This window comes from Kogia breviceps, chromosome 3, assembly GCF_026419965.1.
Source record: "Kogia breviceps isolate mKogBre1 chromosome 3, mKogBre1 haplotype 1, whole genome shotgun sequence".
NCBI classification, from domain to species: domain Eukaryota; kingdom Metazoa; phylum Chordata; class Mammalia; order Artiodactyla; family Physeteridae; genus Kogia; species Kogia breviceps.
The window spans coordinates 167,052,917-167,069,074 of NC_081312.1; the positions used below are offsets into that span (position 1 = coordinate 167,052,917).

General features: G+C 35.4%; 1 protein-coding gene across 5 annotated transcripts in view; it reads left to right on the forward strand.

The window, feature by feature from the left end:
- Nucleotides 1-587: 587 nt before the first annotated feature.
- The window catches only part of CELF2 (CUGBP Elav-like family member 2), an 838,781-nt gene continuing 823,210 nt past the window's right edge, over nucleotides 588-16,158 (forward strand). For 3 of the 5 annotated variants that reach the window (XM_067030246.1, XM_067030251.1, XM_067030253.1), the window contains exon 1: nucleotides 803-883. The gene's annotated coding sequence lies outside the window, so the exon portion shown is untranslated. Of the gene's footprint in view, nucleotides 607-802; nucleotides 884-16,158 lie in introns of those variants that run through there. The other 2 variants (XM_067030247.1, XM_067030248.1) reach the window with 2 other exon arrangements.

Below are 16,158 nucleotides of genomic sequence, written 5' to 3' on the forward strand. Positions count from 1 at the left end.
GAATTTATCTCTACGATTTTTAGCTCTTTGCCCAGTTCATGAACATGAAAAGGAACTTTTTGGATTTGGCTGCAGAGACTTTTTACATTAATATTTCATCCTTCTTAGAAGTTTCTGGTGCTTATGGAATCTTCTTCCTGGACCCTTCTGTCCCTTGAATTATTCTCAACACTACATCCCCCCCCAAAAAGGTATCAAAGGAAAAGTGGAAGCCCTGGTAATCTTGGTATTGCTATTATTCGTAGAAATTTCAATGTTGATGAGTTAAAGGAAAAGACAGGAGAGAGTCTGTCTCAGAGAGGAGAACAGGACAGTAGGAGATGCAGATACAGTAAAAATATAAATAATAATAATAACTTATTGTTATACAGAAAGAAGGAAACAAACAAACAAAAAACCCAAACAGTAATCAAACCCCATCATGGTGTATCAATTAAAATGGAAGGGAATTACATGCAAATTCTTCAAATAGAAAATGCAGAATACCTTTCCACTGATGATTTTTACTTGTCAGGACAAGTGAGACCCAAACAGCAGAGAGAATGGTCCCAGCATGCTTGTTGCCTTTTTTTGTTTGCACAGTAGCTGTCAATTTCAGCCTTGCAGGTAGTGGAACCCAGCGGGAGGCAGGGGCGGGACCCAACCACGAAGCCTGAACTGAGAGCAAATTTAAATTACTGAGCCTTTTTTTCCTTTTTTATTTTTCTACTCTGCGACAAACTGAAAAGATTCCAGCACGCTAATTTAACCACCCTGCTTCTTCTTTGCCTTTTTTTTTTTTTTTTTTTTTTTTTTTTTTTTTGTCTCCCTGCTTCCAGGATAATTAAAAGAGAAACCTGTAAAGGCAACATTCCTGTGACCGAGTTGGTGCTGCAACGTGCTGGTAAGAAAACACATTTAATTTTTTTTATCTTTTTCTTTTTTTTTTTTTTTTTTTGCTTTTCCTTTTTTTTTAAAAAAAAAAAGAGCTGAAGGCTTTGTCTGTCTAATGCAGTCATAAGCGTGGCTTCCCTGCCGTGAAGGGTTAGCATGTAATGAAAAGGTGAAATTGCCTGATATGTGACCTTCGCGTCATACTTATAATGGGTAATGACAGCATCCCTATGTACCCTGATGATGCTTCTCTCTGCAAATTGATGAGTCGCCCAGTTGCAACAGGGCTAAGACTGTTGCACTCTGGCAATTAGTTGTTGATTGTTTAAGGTTGGTGTTTCAGTGTCCTGTCAGGGAGAATTCTTGAGTTCTCCAAGTTACTGCCTTGCAGGGGTGTCATGGGTTTTAATAGGTCCCTTACAGACCGTAACTGTTTTGTTATTTACTCGCGAAACAGGAAGTGCAATAATGAAACTTTTTTTTTAATAACACTGTAATTATCCTATACTTCCTTAGTCCAGATAATGAAACAGCCTAAAGTGAGCTCTGAGTAGCGTTATTTTAATCCCTTTCATCTACAACTTGTCAGGAGTTCATTAGACAGTTAACTGTGGACAACCTAGATCATCAGGGGACCTTGAACTTGAGATGCCAACTTTATTGTCTAAAAGGACAAATTTTACTTCAGCCCAATTATATTCAACAAGTACTTCTTTATATGCTGCCTGGGACTGGTACTGAGAATGTTCTTGCCTGTTACTCTGTTATGGGGAGAGACTGAACCTAGATGGTGTGACTTTTCAGCAATCAGCTCTTCAGTCTACTGTTAGGACTGATCAGATCACTTAAGCCACATTTCAAAATGCATGACTGTTGACTCTGAGATAAAGTTCCCAAGGTTAAGTCTCCTACAATCAATTCCTCCTGTGCATGTAAATTTTGTTTATGTCAGTTTGCAACTATGGTCAGTACGTTTTAGACTTCATTTGCATATTATAAAGAAAGAAGAAAACTTAGAAATCTTACCTGTCTTGCAAACCGAATATGTCCTTTGAGCATATATCCATGTGGCAAACTTTGAGCTTACCCAGATGCTAGCCTCAGAAGCTGGAAGACACAAGGAAAGATTGAGGTTGATCAGTGAGTGTGCTTGGATTTGGGTCAAGAAACTTAGGAAGAAATTTTCTTTCATTGCCTTTAAAAACACATGTAAAATATCGAGGGATATTTTTGTCTGTTCTCCATGGTTGTTTGTAAACTGTGGTAGTTTTTGTTTTTGTGATGTTGTTTTTGGTTTTTAATAGATAAGTAAACATGTAGTGGGGAGATCGTCAAAAAAGAGAATGTAGTTTCCAAATGTCCACTAAGACCTTTTCCTAAAGAAAAACTCTCCTGTGAAAGTTTGAAGATTGTATGCCATTTGCATCTGGTAGGGAATGTGGCATTCCATACACTGGTAACATTTGGTCCCTAGTCTCTATAGCTATCCTATCTAATTGTGTCATTTCCACATTTAACAGCTCTGAACCGTGCCGCCCCGTGGGTCCTCACTGATGCCCCCCAGATCACTTGAAATGTCTAAAAAGACCTTAGAACGTTAGAAAATGCCAAGTATTAGAATAATTTCTGCCTCTTACAACAAGAGAAAATACTATGGATTTAATAGTTCATTTTTAAAATCTGATATTACCCACCAGTAACTGTCTACTAGGAACATTTCAGTTATAATTGGAATAAATTGTTGCCCGGTAACAAGCAACTAACTCTGAAGCTACTTTCCATAGAAATCAGTGACTGGAAATAGCTACAAAGAGCTAAATGCAAGTCAAATCGCAGCACTTGCATTTCTTAGTTTTTTAAGAAAATATTCATTTCTGAGTAGTTTTACTATTCTACTTAAATTCTTGAATTTTTTTAATCAAGGTACCTCTTCTAAGAAAATTTCTAATTGACCAAAATCCCTAATATGAAAAATAAAGGCCAGTAGACCTTTGAAAAAATTTTTCTTTCTGATTCAAAATAAAGAAGGATAAGCACAACCTCTCAGACTATGAGTGTTAACAAGATTCTGGGCTAGCAATACCATTATATGTGAAGAACTGCTATCATCTCTTGCAGAACGTAATGTAAAATTATGGGTTTCACTGTAGGACTCTGTCATTTGAACTAGTAATCAGTCCATAATTCTACAGATTGCTGCAGTTAAAACTATGCTTCCCCGCATTAAAAAAAATATTGAATAACATTGAAATTACTTTAGAGTTTTACCCTATCCATTTTTTTCCAAGAGAAACCGAGCGAGTAATAATCCCAAATCCTGATATCTAAGTATACATAATATCAGAATGTCTTTTCTTCTTCCCTGGTTGAAGTGCTATGACATTATAATTTCAAGAGCAAAATTCTTCAGCAACGCTTCTGCGTTTCCCATTTAGCTCTTGTGGCGATTGGGAATAGTTTTCGCCTTCTGATTGTGCAGGTGTTAAAATAGAAAATACCTTAGGGAGAGGGTAAATACTGTCATTTTACCCACAGACATACAAACAGACAAAATTACATATGGCGCTAGAATGAAAATATCCAGGCAATATGAAAGCATAAGTAATGCTTTCTGAAAATATGACATTTGACATTTGCTCAATTGACTATAAATGTTTACTAAGTATCAACAATGTTAGAATATATGGGAAGTTGAACAATGACAAAACCATATCTTGGTCATCCAGGGAATTGCAATATAGTAGAAATTTAACTGGTGTTAAAAACAATAAAAACAGAAAATGTAATTTGATTAATTAGCCTACAACAAACTTGACATTGTGTTAATTTCTCGGGATCCAGGAAAATTATAACTTACTGTTTCTGACCTTTTGGAAGCATCATATTCTTCACTTCCCACTTTTGCTTCAGTTCTTCTTCTACAGTCACGTATGTTTTCTGTTTCTTGTGTTTTTTTAAAAGATCATTATTATACATATAGTCAATATCTGTATTTTTTCCACTGTATGAGAGGAAGCACGAAGCACTAAACTGGATATCAGGAGATAGCCATCCTAATCCCTACTTACCCACTGACATTTTTACTGAATCTTCTTAGGCCTCTGTCTCCTCATCTTTACAGAGAGGAAGTGGCCACATCCAACAGTAAACATTTTTCAATTCTACCAAGATGAAGATGGGTAACTTCTAAGGAAGAGAAAGAGGAATGCCAGTTATGGAAGGCATTGTGGTCCAGTGGCTTAAACAAAGTACAAGAGAATTATCAATGAGTAAACCACAAGTCCTAGCCTCTGCATTTGGGCTGAGTTGATGTGTGGTTATTCCAACCCCGTGATTTCATACTGTCTGCTCTCTTCACTGACATGGTAATGCCTGCAGGACTAGAGAGAAACACTGCAACAGAACAGCAAGGGTATATAAAAAACACTGTTCCAGCCCCTACTGAAATGCTTCCTACATGGGACCCAAGAAAATAAAGAGAATATCTCTCTCCTTAAAAGTAAAATATAGAGCAATGCTTCTCTTAAACACATTAAAAAATTATTATATGTACATTAGTATCCATCCCTAACACTTCAGAGTAATGAAGTAAATTTTGAAAAAGTCATAGTTTACAACCTATACATTAATAATAGAAAACATAAGGGTAAAATTAGAATATTTTCTAAAGCCTATTTCTAAAATATCCATCTTATATTTCCTAAGTAAATACATAAATGCTTAGGTATACTAGATATCATAATCCTCTTGTTTTCTTCCCGCCTCCCTGGTTTCCAATTGTTTTTACAAAAAGAGGATGAAGAAATACATGAGATATATACATATTAGAAACTAGTTGAATTTTTTTCTTTATTCCCATCCAACTATGAATTAATCTTTAAGAAACTCAGGTTTGGAAGGAGGTAAAGAGAAGACGAGTTGTTCTTAGATTATTTCTGTCGGAAGAGTAGCAAGACAAAAGGGCTTGTGATTTCTTCATTCATTCAAAATTTGTTCTTAAAGGCATTGATAGACCCTGGTTAAAGAAAGAAATACAGTTCCTGTCCTCAAGAAGCTTAAAATGTAAGACATTTTAAAACAAGTGAACATAAAATACATCATTACAAAAGTGCTATGAAAGAAAATGTCAAGTGCTCTGATAGAAACTATGCAGGAGGCAAGTAAGATTGGTGGGCTCAGGGAAAACTGTTCTAACCCAAAGATAGAGATACTAACTCTTTCTAAAGTGAAAAAAAATACTTATTTCTGTTTCCTCATGTCTTTGGGTAGTGGAATTAAGCAAGTTCTTCGCTTACCTGGAATTTTGCAATTACTCCCTGACTGGTTCCCGGTCATTTTAACACAGCAGCCTGAGTGGCCCATTAGAGATGTGATCCATATTGTATTACTCTTCTGTTCAAAACACTGCAATAAGGATACCTTGGAAACTGATAACAATGGTTGCGTCCAAGAGGGAAACATAAGGGTGGAAGGAAGGGCACAGGGATGAAAGGAAGGCCTACATTTACTGTGTACCCTTTTGCACCTTATGAGTTTTCATGTCATATCCATATCTTACCAGTCTGATTAAATTATTTTAATTTAATTGCCATTTTACAAAAATCTCTCCATGCTCTCCATGTCATTCAGTAAAAGTCAGTTCCTTACAAGGGCCTATACTAGGATGAGTATATAATTTTTCATTTGAACCTGGACATTTTTGTGAGTAAAAGGTGATAATATTCATAATTACCATGGGACAACAAGCATAAAATAGAGCTGTCCAGGGCCAACAAAGGTAAACCTAACCCTACACATCTCCATGACTCTCTCGCCTTCTCCTCTTGCCCTGTGTACTCCAGGCACATTCATGGACTTATACCCAGAGCACACCAGGTATGCTCTGATCTCAGGACCTTTGCACTTGCTCTTCTCTAGTCCTGATCATTCTTCTTCTAGATGTCCATATCAATTGTCTGCTCACTTCATGTTTTGCCCAAATATCACCCTCTCTGATCACCCTATTTATAAGTACAACTCACCCTCACCTTCCCTATCCTCCTTCACTGCTTTATTTCTCTCCATAGAATGTATCACCAAGTACTATAGTATATCATATATTTTGCCATTTGTTTATTATTGGACTCTCTTCATTAAAATAGATGTTTTATAAAGGCAGACATTTGTTCTGTTTTGTTTACTGCTGAATCCCTGTCATCTACATATACCTGGCGTATAGCAGGCACTCAATAAATATTTGTTTAATGAATGTTGGATGTTATCAAAACTGTCAATATCATCCTAATCAGTAGACTTAGGGCTGTGTTCCAGGCTGAGTTCCAGAAGCTGTGTCTGAGTGCAGAAGAGCAGGAGACTGGCTCAGAGATGTGGGGAATGGAGTCAGGGAGTCTCAGAAAGATTCAGAAACAGAGAAGTCGAAAACTAAAATAGAAGAGCCAAATAAGTATCAAATCCAAGGGTGCAGATGAAGATACAAAGACAGGTGGAGACATAAGACATAATCAGAGGTGACAAGAGACAACAAGTAGGTTTCATAAGACAGATGGCAGGCGGGGGCAGTAATAGATTTCTGGTATTCTGTATATGTGCAGAATTTACTAGAATGTGGACTAGATCATCTGGAATAAGTTAGATATTTCTCACACTGTACCTATGGCTTTGCTCGGATCTCCAGAGGACTTTCTTAAGGAACATCTGTAGTTGACTTGAATAGTAAAGAACTGATCTGGTAAGTGATAGGCATCTAAAAGAAAGCCAAGTTTGAAGGAAGTGGGAAACATTTTACTGAAGTTGTTTTTATAACCGCATCATTCAGTCTGACATTTTCTGTGTACTTTTTTTTTTTTTTTTTCTGTACGCTGGCCTCTCACTGTTGTGGCCTCTCCTGTTGTGGAGCACAGGCTCCAAACGCGCAGGCTCAGCGGCCATGGCTCACGGGCCCAGCCGCTCCGCGGCATGTGGGATCCTCCCAGACCGGGGCACAAACCCGTGTCCCCTGCATCGGCAGGCGGGCTCTCAACCACTGCACCACCAGGGAAGCCCCTTTCTGTGTACTTTTTAAGTATCCCTTGAGCAGTATGAATAGCGTACCTGAGAATCTACCAGTTATAGGATGATGTAAACAGGTCACAGAGAAATGCATAAAACAAGTTCTTTTGTTCAATTTTGTTTGAAGCTACCATATTTGTATATTAAAACAGTCCTATGTTCTGCAGGTGATGTTATAGGGATATAATGCTCTCTGAGTGTTCATCTTTTTAAAGGTTATTATAAAAAAAATTAAAATGTGATAGCATGTTCTTCTGGCAAGGAGATAATTTGCCAGTATATGATTTTCTGAGTATTTTTATCATGCTATGCCTATTATCTAGAGGACCTATGTAATTGAGGGGTTGGGGGGGTGAATCCCCAAAATTCCATCTATATAAAAGTTTCCTGAGTCCCTTTGCATCAGTCCAATCCTCCACACCTAGCCTTTAGGCAACCACTGATTTGCTTTGTCACTATAGAGTAATCTACATTATATTAAGTTTTATGTAAGTGGAGTCATATAACATGTACTTTTGTGTCTGGCTTCTTTCAGCATCATGCCTTTGAGAGCCATACATATTGTTACGTACATCAGTAGATTTTTAATTGGTGAGTGGTATTTCATTGTACGAATATATCACATTTTGTTTATCCATTTACCTGTTGATGGACATTTGGGTAGTTTCCATTTGGAAGCTCTTATAAACAAAGCTGCTTGAACATTCATATACAAGTCTTTATGTTCATTTCTCTCAGGTAAATAGTTAAAAGTGAAAATGCTGGGTCTTAGGATAGGTGTATGTTTAACTTTATAAGGAAAAAACAAAGTTTTCCAAAGTGGCGAAAAAATTTTATGCTTCTATCAGGAATATATGAGCATTCCAGTTGCTGGACATCTTTGCTAACTTTTGGTATTGCCAGTCTTTTCAATTTTAGTCATTTTAATGGTGTTTGGTGGTATCTCACTGTGGTTTTAATCATCATTCCCCTGAAGAATAATAGTGTTGAGCATCTTGTCATATGCTCATTGGCTTATTGTAAAGTGTCTGTTCAAATCTTTTATTTGTTTTTTATTGTGCTGTGTGTTCCCTTAATACTGAGTTATAGGAATTCTTTTCATATTTTGAGTAAAATATCTACATGGAAAATATTTTCTCCCAGTATGTGACTTTCTACATTTTCTACATTTTTTAATGGTGTCTTTCAAGAAGCAACATTTTAAAATTTGGATTAATCCAAATTTAACCAACGTACCATTTTTTTTTTCTTTTATGGTTCATACTTTTTGTGGTTTCCCTAAGAAATCCTTGCCTGTTAGAAGATGACAAAGATTTTTCTTCTATGCTTTCCTCTATATGTTTTAGAATTTTAGTTTTTACATATAAATCTATGATCCATCTTTATTTTTATGTTTGATATAAGGTAAAAATCAAGGTTCAATTTTTTTATATAGATATCCAATTGTTCCAGCACCATTACGGAAAAACTTACTCTTTCCACCATTTAATTACCTTAGACCATTGCCAAAAATCATTTAACCATGTATGCGTTGAAAACAGGTAATGTAATTTCTCCAGCTTTGTTTTTCTTTTTCAAAATTTTGATTTTTCTAAGTTGTTAACATTTTCATATAAATTTTAGAAGTAACTTATAAAAATTTTCCTCAAACAAAAATCCTGCTGAAATTTGTATTGGAGTTGCATTGAATATATAGTTCAATTTGTAGAAACGACATTTCAACTACATTGAGTCTTACATCTATAAACATTTATTTAGTTGTTTTACATGTATTTAGTTATTCTTTAGTTTCAGCAAGGATTATAGTTTTGAGCATACAGGTATTTTTCCAGTTGTTAAATTTATCCCTGACTATATAATATTTTTGGATATTATTGAAGTGGAATTATATTTCATTTTTAAACTTCTGTTGCTCTTATATATAAATACTACTGATGTTTGTATGCTGGCCTCCTATACTGCTGTCTTCACAAGTTCACTTTTAGTTTTAGTGGATATTTTTTGCATATATATTTCTTAGGATTTTCTAAATACACTATCAACTTTGGATCAAAACACTTCATCCTTTCCAATTTGTATTTCCTTTATCCCTTTTCTTAATTGAAATAGCTAGGATTTCCAGTGAAGTGTTGACTAGAAATAGTGAGAGTGAACACCCTTCATTTGTTCCCAATCTTAGGAGGGGAAACATTCAATCTTTCACCACAAAGTATGATTTTAATTGAGGTTTTTTCATGCATACCCTTTATCATATAAGGAAGTCATATTCTATTCCTAGTTGGCTGAGAGTTTTTACAATGAAAGGGTGTTGTCCTTTTATATACTGGGAATTTGATTTGCTAATATTTTATTACGGATTTTTTTGTCTCTATTCATAGAAATACTTGGCATCTTTCTTTTCTTGTACTGTCTTTGTCTAGTGTGCTCTTAGAAGGACAGTGATCTTATAAAGTAGGTTGGGGAGTATTCTTTCCTCCTTTATTTTCTGAAAGACCTTGTGTAGGATTAGTATTATTTTTCTTTCCTAAATGTTTGATAGAATTTATCAGTAAGCTACATGGGCCTGGAGTTTTCTTTGTGGGAAGACTTTTAGTTAAAAATTCAATTTTGTTCATAGATACAGAGTTATTTAAATTTTCCATTTCCTCTTAGGTTAACTTTGGTCATTTATGTTAAGGATGGAATTTATTATTTCATCTGTGCTATCACAATTATTGCCATAAAATGTTCTTCGTATTCCCTCATCCTCTGAATGTTGTAGGATCTGTAATAGTACCTTCTCTATCGTTCTGCATAGTAGTTTATGTTTTCTCTTTTTCAAAAATCAATCTACTAGTTTTTACTTCTGCTATAGCAAATTGCCACAAACTTAGTGATTTACCCAGTACAAGTTTACCACTTTTTAGTTCTGTGTATCAGAAGTCTGACACAAATCTCACCAGGCTAAAATCAAAGTGTCAGTAGGAGCCGCATTCCTTTCAGGAGGCTCTAAAGGAAGATCCATTTTCTCACTCATTTGGATTGTTGAGAAAATTCAATTCCTTGTGGTTATAGGACTGACATCTCCATTTCTTTGCTGATGACCAGCTGAGGGTCATTTTCAGCTTCTAAAAGTCATGCACATTCCTTGGCTTGTGGACTACATCTTCAATCTTCAAAGCCAGCAACAGTGTGTCAAATCTCTGTCACACTTCAAGTCTCCCTTTCTTCTTCCATCTCATCTCTTTAACCCAACTGGGAAAGGTTCTCCACTTTTAGGGACCCATGTGATGATCCTAGACTCACCCAGATATTCCAGGACAATCTCCCCATCTCAAGATCCATACCATTAATCACATTTGCAAAGCTTCTCTTGCCATCTAAGGTCACATATTTACATATGTGATCTAATCCAGGGATTAGAGCATAGACATTTTTCTACCTTCTATGCCAGAAGCTTATGTATTGATTTTAGCCTTTTTCTTTTTCTAATATATACCTTTAAAGCTATAAACTCCCCTTAACCACCATAGTAACTGTATCCCACAAATTTTAACTTACTTGTTTTCATTATTTATTCAAAATAATTTTAGTTGTTTTGGTAATTGCTTCTTTTTCCCTTGGTTTTTTAGAAGTGTGTTATTTAATTTCCAGATACTTGGACTTTTTCTACGTGTATTCTTGTTGTGATTTCTAATTTAATTCCATTCTCATCAGAGAACTAAATAATATCATAATTTTTAAATTTTTGTGGCAACATATGGCTTACTTTGGTGAAAATTCCAAGTGTTCATAAAAAGAATGTATATTATGCAGTTATTGGGTATAGTGCTCTAAAATTGCCATTTCGATTGGTAGTATCTTTCTCATCTTTTATTTTCTTAATTATTTTTTTGTCTATTTGTTCTGTCAGTTACTGAGAGTACTGTAAAGTCTCCCTCCATGACTGTAGATTTGTCTATTTCTCCCCTTTAGTGTCTCTTAGATTTTGTTCCAAGTAATTTGAAGCTTTATTATTAGGTGTATATATATTTATAATTGTTATGTACTACTGTTGTAAATAGTAACATTTTTCATTATTAAGTGCCCCCTTTTCTCTAGAAGTACTTACTCTATTTTGGTTAATTTTTTCTTTCTTCTCTTCTTTTGTATTAATCAGATGTTTTTGAAAATTAAGAAAATTTTTAAGTTGTTTATTGGTTTTCTAGCTGTATCTCTCTGAACTATTTTCCCATGGTTGCTTAATTACAATGTACATTTTAAAGTTAGTATTGTTAATACTCCCATAGTACGTTTTTATTTACCTTCCTTCTTTTGAGTTATTGTTGTCCTATATATTATATTTACATACATTATAAACTCATCAATAAGTTGCTTTTTTTTTTTTGCTTTAAACAGTCATTTCTTTTTTAAAGATATTGAGAATGAAATAAGTTTATATGGTCTGAACACCTTCCTTTATATTATTTGTAGAGCAGTCCTCCTGGTAACAGATTTTCTCACTTTCTATCTAAAAATATTTTAATTTTATCTTTATTTTTTAAGATAGCGTCACTAAACATAGAATTTATTATTGACAGTTTTTTCTTTCAGCACTTTTATTGTATCATTGCAATATCTTTGGCCTCTGTAGTTTCTTAGTGGAAGCCAGTAAATCATAGCATTCTTCACCTATTTTTACTGTGTATGTTTTCTCTGGCCGAGTTCAAAATTTTGTTTGCTATCTTTGGATTTCAACAGTTTAACTACAATATGTTTTTAAATTGTTTTCTTTGTTTTAATCCTGTTTGAAGTTTATTAAGCTTCTTGTACCTGAAATTAATGTTTTCTACCAAATTTGGGGGAGATTCTGCCATTATTTATCCAATTATTTTTCTGTTTATTTCTCTTTTCTTTTGGGAACTCCAATTACATATATTATAGTTTGATTTTTCTTAAATTGTTTTTCTCTCTGATCTTCAAATTGGGTAATTTGTATTTTTCCATCTTCACATTTACTGATACTTTATTCTGCCATCTCCAATCTGCTGTTGAGCCCATCTAGTTAATTTTTGAAGTTTATCAAGTGTTTTAGTTGTCAGATTTCTATTTTTCTATGGATCTATTTCTCTTTGGAGATTTTCTTATCTTTTCACTCATTGATATTATACTTTCTTTAATTATTTGAACATATTTGTAATCACTGATTTAAAGTTTTGATTTGCTAAGTTCAACACCTGGGACCACTGGGAGTCAATTTCTATTGACTGTCTTTGTTCATGTTTATGAGTCATACTTTCCTGTGTCTTTGCATGTCTAGTAATTTTTGGTTGTAAACTGAACATTTAAGATGATACATTGTTGTGACAGTGCATTCTATAGTGTTCTGAATATTGTGCTTTTTTATTCCAATATTCAGTTAATCCACCTGGACATGAACTGCAATATTTGCTTTCACTGTAGTATGTAGCTACTGGTATCTCTCGTCAGTTCTTATGGCTTCCAAATGCTACTTTTATTAGTTTGACCCCCTGGAAGTCTCCCCTGTGCCTGTGTAATTTGGTAACTAGGGATTTTGGCAAAGATTTTACTCATATGTTGGGGCTTACCCTTTCAATGGTTTCTTTGCTTCTAGGAATTTCCTTCTAAATCTAGCTTCTATATCCTTAGGATCACTTTTCTGACACTTTAAATCCCTGAGGCTTCAGCTTTCTCCTGGCTATTTTGTAACTGGAAAATGTATTAAGCTAAAAGAGTAGCAAAAATATATACTTTGCACTATGCATCTTTCATCTTTCAGTAGTAGATTCCTCTCTGACCTCTTCCTGCTTTGTTGTCAGGCCCTATAGAATTTCTCCTCACCATGCATAGTTAGTCAGCCAGACACTATGGGTTTTTGGTTTCATTTCTCTGCAATTATCTTGCTTTCAGGACTTCATCTTTACATTTCCAGATGCTTTTCCAGTGTTAAACTATGATCTCTGGAAATATTTGCTGACAAGTCTGTGTTTTTCCACCACTGTTATCTTCTGCAGTAGCCACGGGGATTAGGAACTACCTTATAGTTCTTACCTTTTATAATTATGGGGTTTTGTTTCCGAGAATAAACTATTTCCAGCTTTTGTGTACTTGTAGACACATCCCAGTATCATTAAACTATTAGAGTCTTTTTGTGTTTATCCGGCTTTTATAATTTTTATCTGCAAAGGGTTTGCACAACCCCTTATTCCCCCACCATGACTGTAAATTCTTTTTGTAGGCATATTAATGTATTTTCTGTGTTTGATGTCACAGGGACTACAGTATTTAAAAGGTGAGAAACTAATCGAAAGAGTAAACTGGCTTTCTCACTTATGTTAATTTTAAACCTGCCCTACAGTCATTACTCTCTCTTATTAAATGGCTAATACATTCACATTTCACTCATTTTAAGAACTGGAAACATTGAATCTTATAAAAAGGTCTATAAATGAACAGCATTTAATGAGATTTTTTTTTCTACTTCAGAACAAACTGACAAGATTCCAGCACACTAACCTAATGACTTCAAGGTCTTATTGTAGCTGACTATGGGGCTTCCAGTGAGGGTAATAAGTATATTAGCTCCATATGGAAGGTAGACAATTAAGTTATCAGTTGTTTATTCTCAGGCTTCAATTTGGACCTTAAACACTGCCTATCAGAAGAAAGCCAATACCACTGAAAGAAACTGGGCAATCTCAGTATCAATTTGTTAATATTCTCCCCAAAATAGATGCTGTTTACAATGATAATTAACAAATACACCTAAAAGAATATGCATTGGAGAGAGCAAACAGTTCAGTTGTATCTATGAAGGTATGTATTAAAGTGGAGATCCTTGCCATTGCACTTTGGGGTACTGTTGTGTCTTGTATTGTGTCCCCCCAAAAAAGTTATATTGAAGTCTTAATCGTTAGTACCTTACAATGTGATCTTATTGGAAATAGAGTCATTGCAGATGGAATTGGTAAAGTTAAGATGAGATCATCCTGGCATAAAGTGGGCCCCCAGTCCAGTATGACTGATGTCTGTAAGAATATAACCATGTGAAAACAGAGACACATGGGTAGAACACCTTGTGACAGTGAAATCAGAGATTAGATTTATGTAGCTGGAACCCAAGAAACATCAAAGATGCTGGCAAACCACCAGAAGCTGGAAGAAGGCAAGAAAGAATTCCATTTTACATTTCAGAAGGAACATGGCCCTGCCAACACCTTGATTTTGAACTTTTAGCCCCCAGAACTGTGAGACAATAAATTTCTGCTGTTTTAAGCCACCCAGTTTGTGATACTTTTTAATGACAGCCCTAGGATACTAATAAAGATTCCATTGCTAGATATGTACTTTGCAAGTTTTAGTAAAGATAGTCAATTTTCTAAGGAAAACTCTTAAGAAGGAAATCCTGGTGAGGAAGGTATATGACATTGTATGTTGAAGAGACGTTTGGTTGTTCCTGGTGCTCTTGAGGCTCTTTTTGGATGTAATAGTTATATGTCTATGTTTATTCATCATATTTGTTATACAGCTCAAGGAGAATAATCATTAAGTCCTTGAAGGGAAAACTGAGATTCCTTATGCTAAATTATTTGTCCAGAGTCACGTACGAAGCTCTGGAAGAGCAGAAATATAAGAGAAGCATGGCATTTTTCACTCCCAGTTTGTCCTCTAAACTATGTCTGAGCCATTCAATATTAAATATCTAACTTTTAATCATTAAAAAAGTGAACATCTAAAAGGGAGTTTGAACTCAGAAAAACCAAGGATTATAACTCAAAAACAAATTTCTTGTGTGCTGTTTTAAATTTTATAACAGTACTATGTTCTGTAAGATTATCAAGGAAAACTTCTTTGAGAAGGTAACAGATTCTAGAGTGATGTGAGAGAGGAAAGCATAGAATATTGAGGGTAATAGTATCCAAGGGCAAAAGGAAACAGCATATAAAATAGAGCTGTAGCAAGAACAAGTGTAAAAGAGTAAACTCTCAGCATGACTGGAGCAGAATAGCACTGAGAAGAATGGTAGGAGGGAAGAGAGGTCATACCCTGTGAGCAGAGGTTGGCAAACTTTTTCTGTAAATTGCTAGATAGTGAACATTTTATGCTTTGCAGACCATAACGTCTATGTAACAACTCAACTCTGTGCTATAGAATGAATGGAAGCAACCATAGACAGTATGTAAATAAATCAACATGGCTGTGTCCCAATTAAACTTTATTCATGAATACTGAAATGTGAATTATAGATAATGTTCATGTGGCAACCGTTTTAAAATATAAAAGCCATTCTTAGCTCACAGGTTGAACAAAAGCAATAGTTTGCCACCCCCTACTCTGGGGTGCTGTAAGACATGGTGAGAACTTGTGATAAAATTCTCTGCGTGAGAGGAAGTCTTCAGGAGGGCTTTGAGCTGAGGAGTGACAAGATTTGATTTTTATTTTTAAAGGATCACTGTGGGTACTCTATGGATCGTAGACTGTTGGCAGAAAACTCGTGGCAGCAGGAGAACAGTTGGGCTAGTCCTGTAAGAGATGATGAGACCAGGACTAGGATGTTAGCTGTGGAAGTGATAAGAAGGAGGCAGCCTTAGGACAGAATTCAAAAGAAGATCTGACAGATTCTCTGATGAATTGGGAATGTTGTCCCTAACATAGAGGTCAACAGGAAGGATGGAGAGGAGGATTGACAAGATTTCAGGGTCATAGTTTCCAAAGTAGCATTCCAAAATATAGTTCAGGAGCTTTCATATTGGAAAGGATAGCAATGGGCTATATTTTGAACAACTCCCCACCCCAGTTACATTTCTAGAGCACTTTTCTGTGGACACATGTAATGACTTCCCTCTGCTTCTCTCTGATTTGGCCAGGACAGTTACTGTTATGTTCACTGTATAAGTGAAGCAGGTGGGCAGAAAGGGAGTACAGAACTCATGCAGAAGCACTCAGTGGGCTCCTTCTGGATGGTCTCATTCTCCAGTCCTCCAGTCTCACGTTCTCTGACACCTTGACCAGGACCCATACCAATTTCCCTCTGCCTCACTCATATGGATGTAGATGTATCAAAAAAGGCAACATACTGAGTTACCAATGTTGCAAGTCAATTATTGGCAGAATTATTCAAGTTCTTGTGCTTGGCCAGTCCGAGAAAAAACAGTTGAAAAGTAATTTCTCTTTCTGCTTCCAGATCAACTTTTCAGGGTGGCAGCATTATCTAGGAAGAAACAAAAATGCAATTATATGATTTGAGGACCCTTTCTG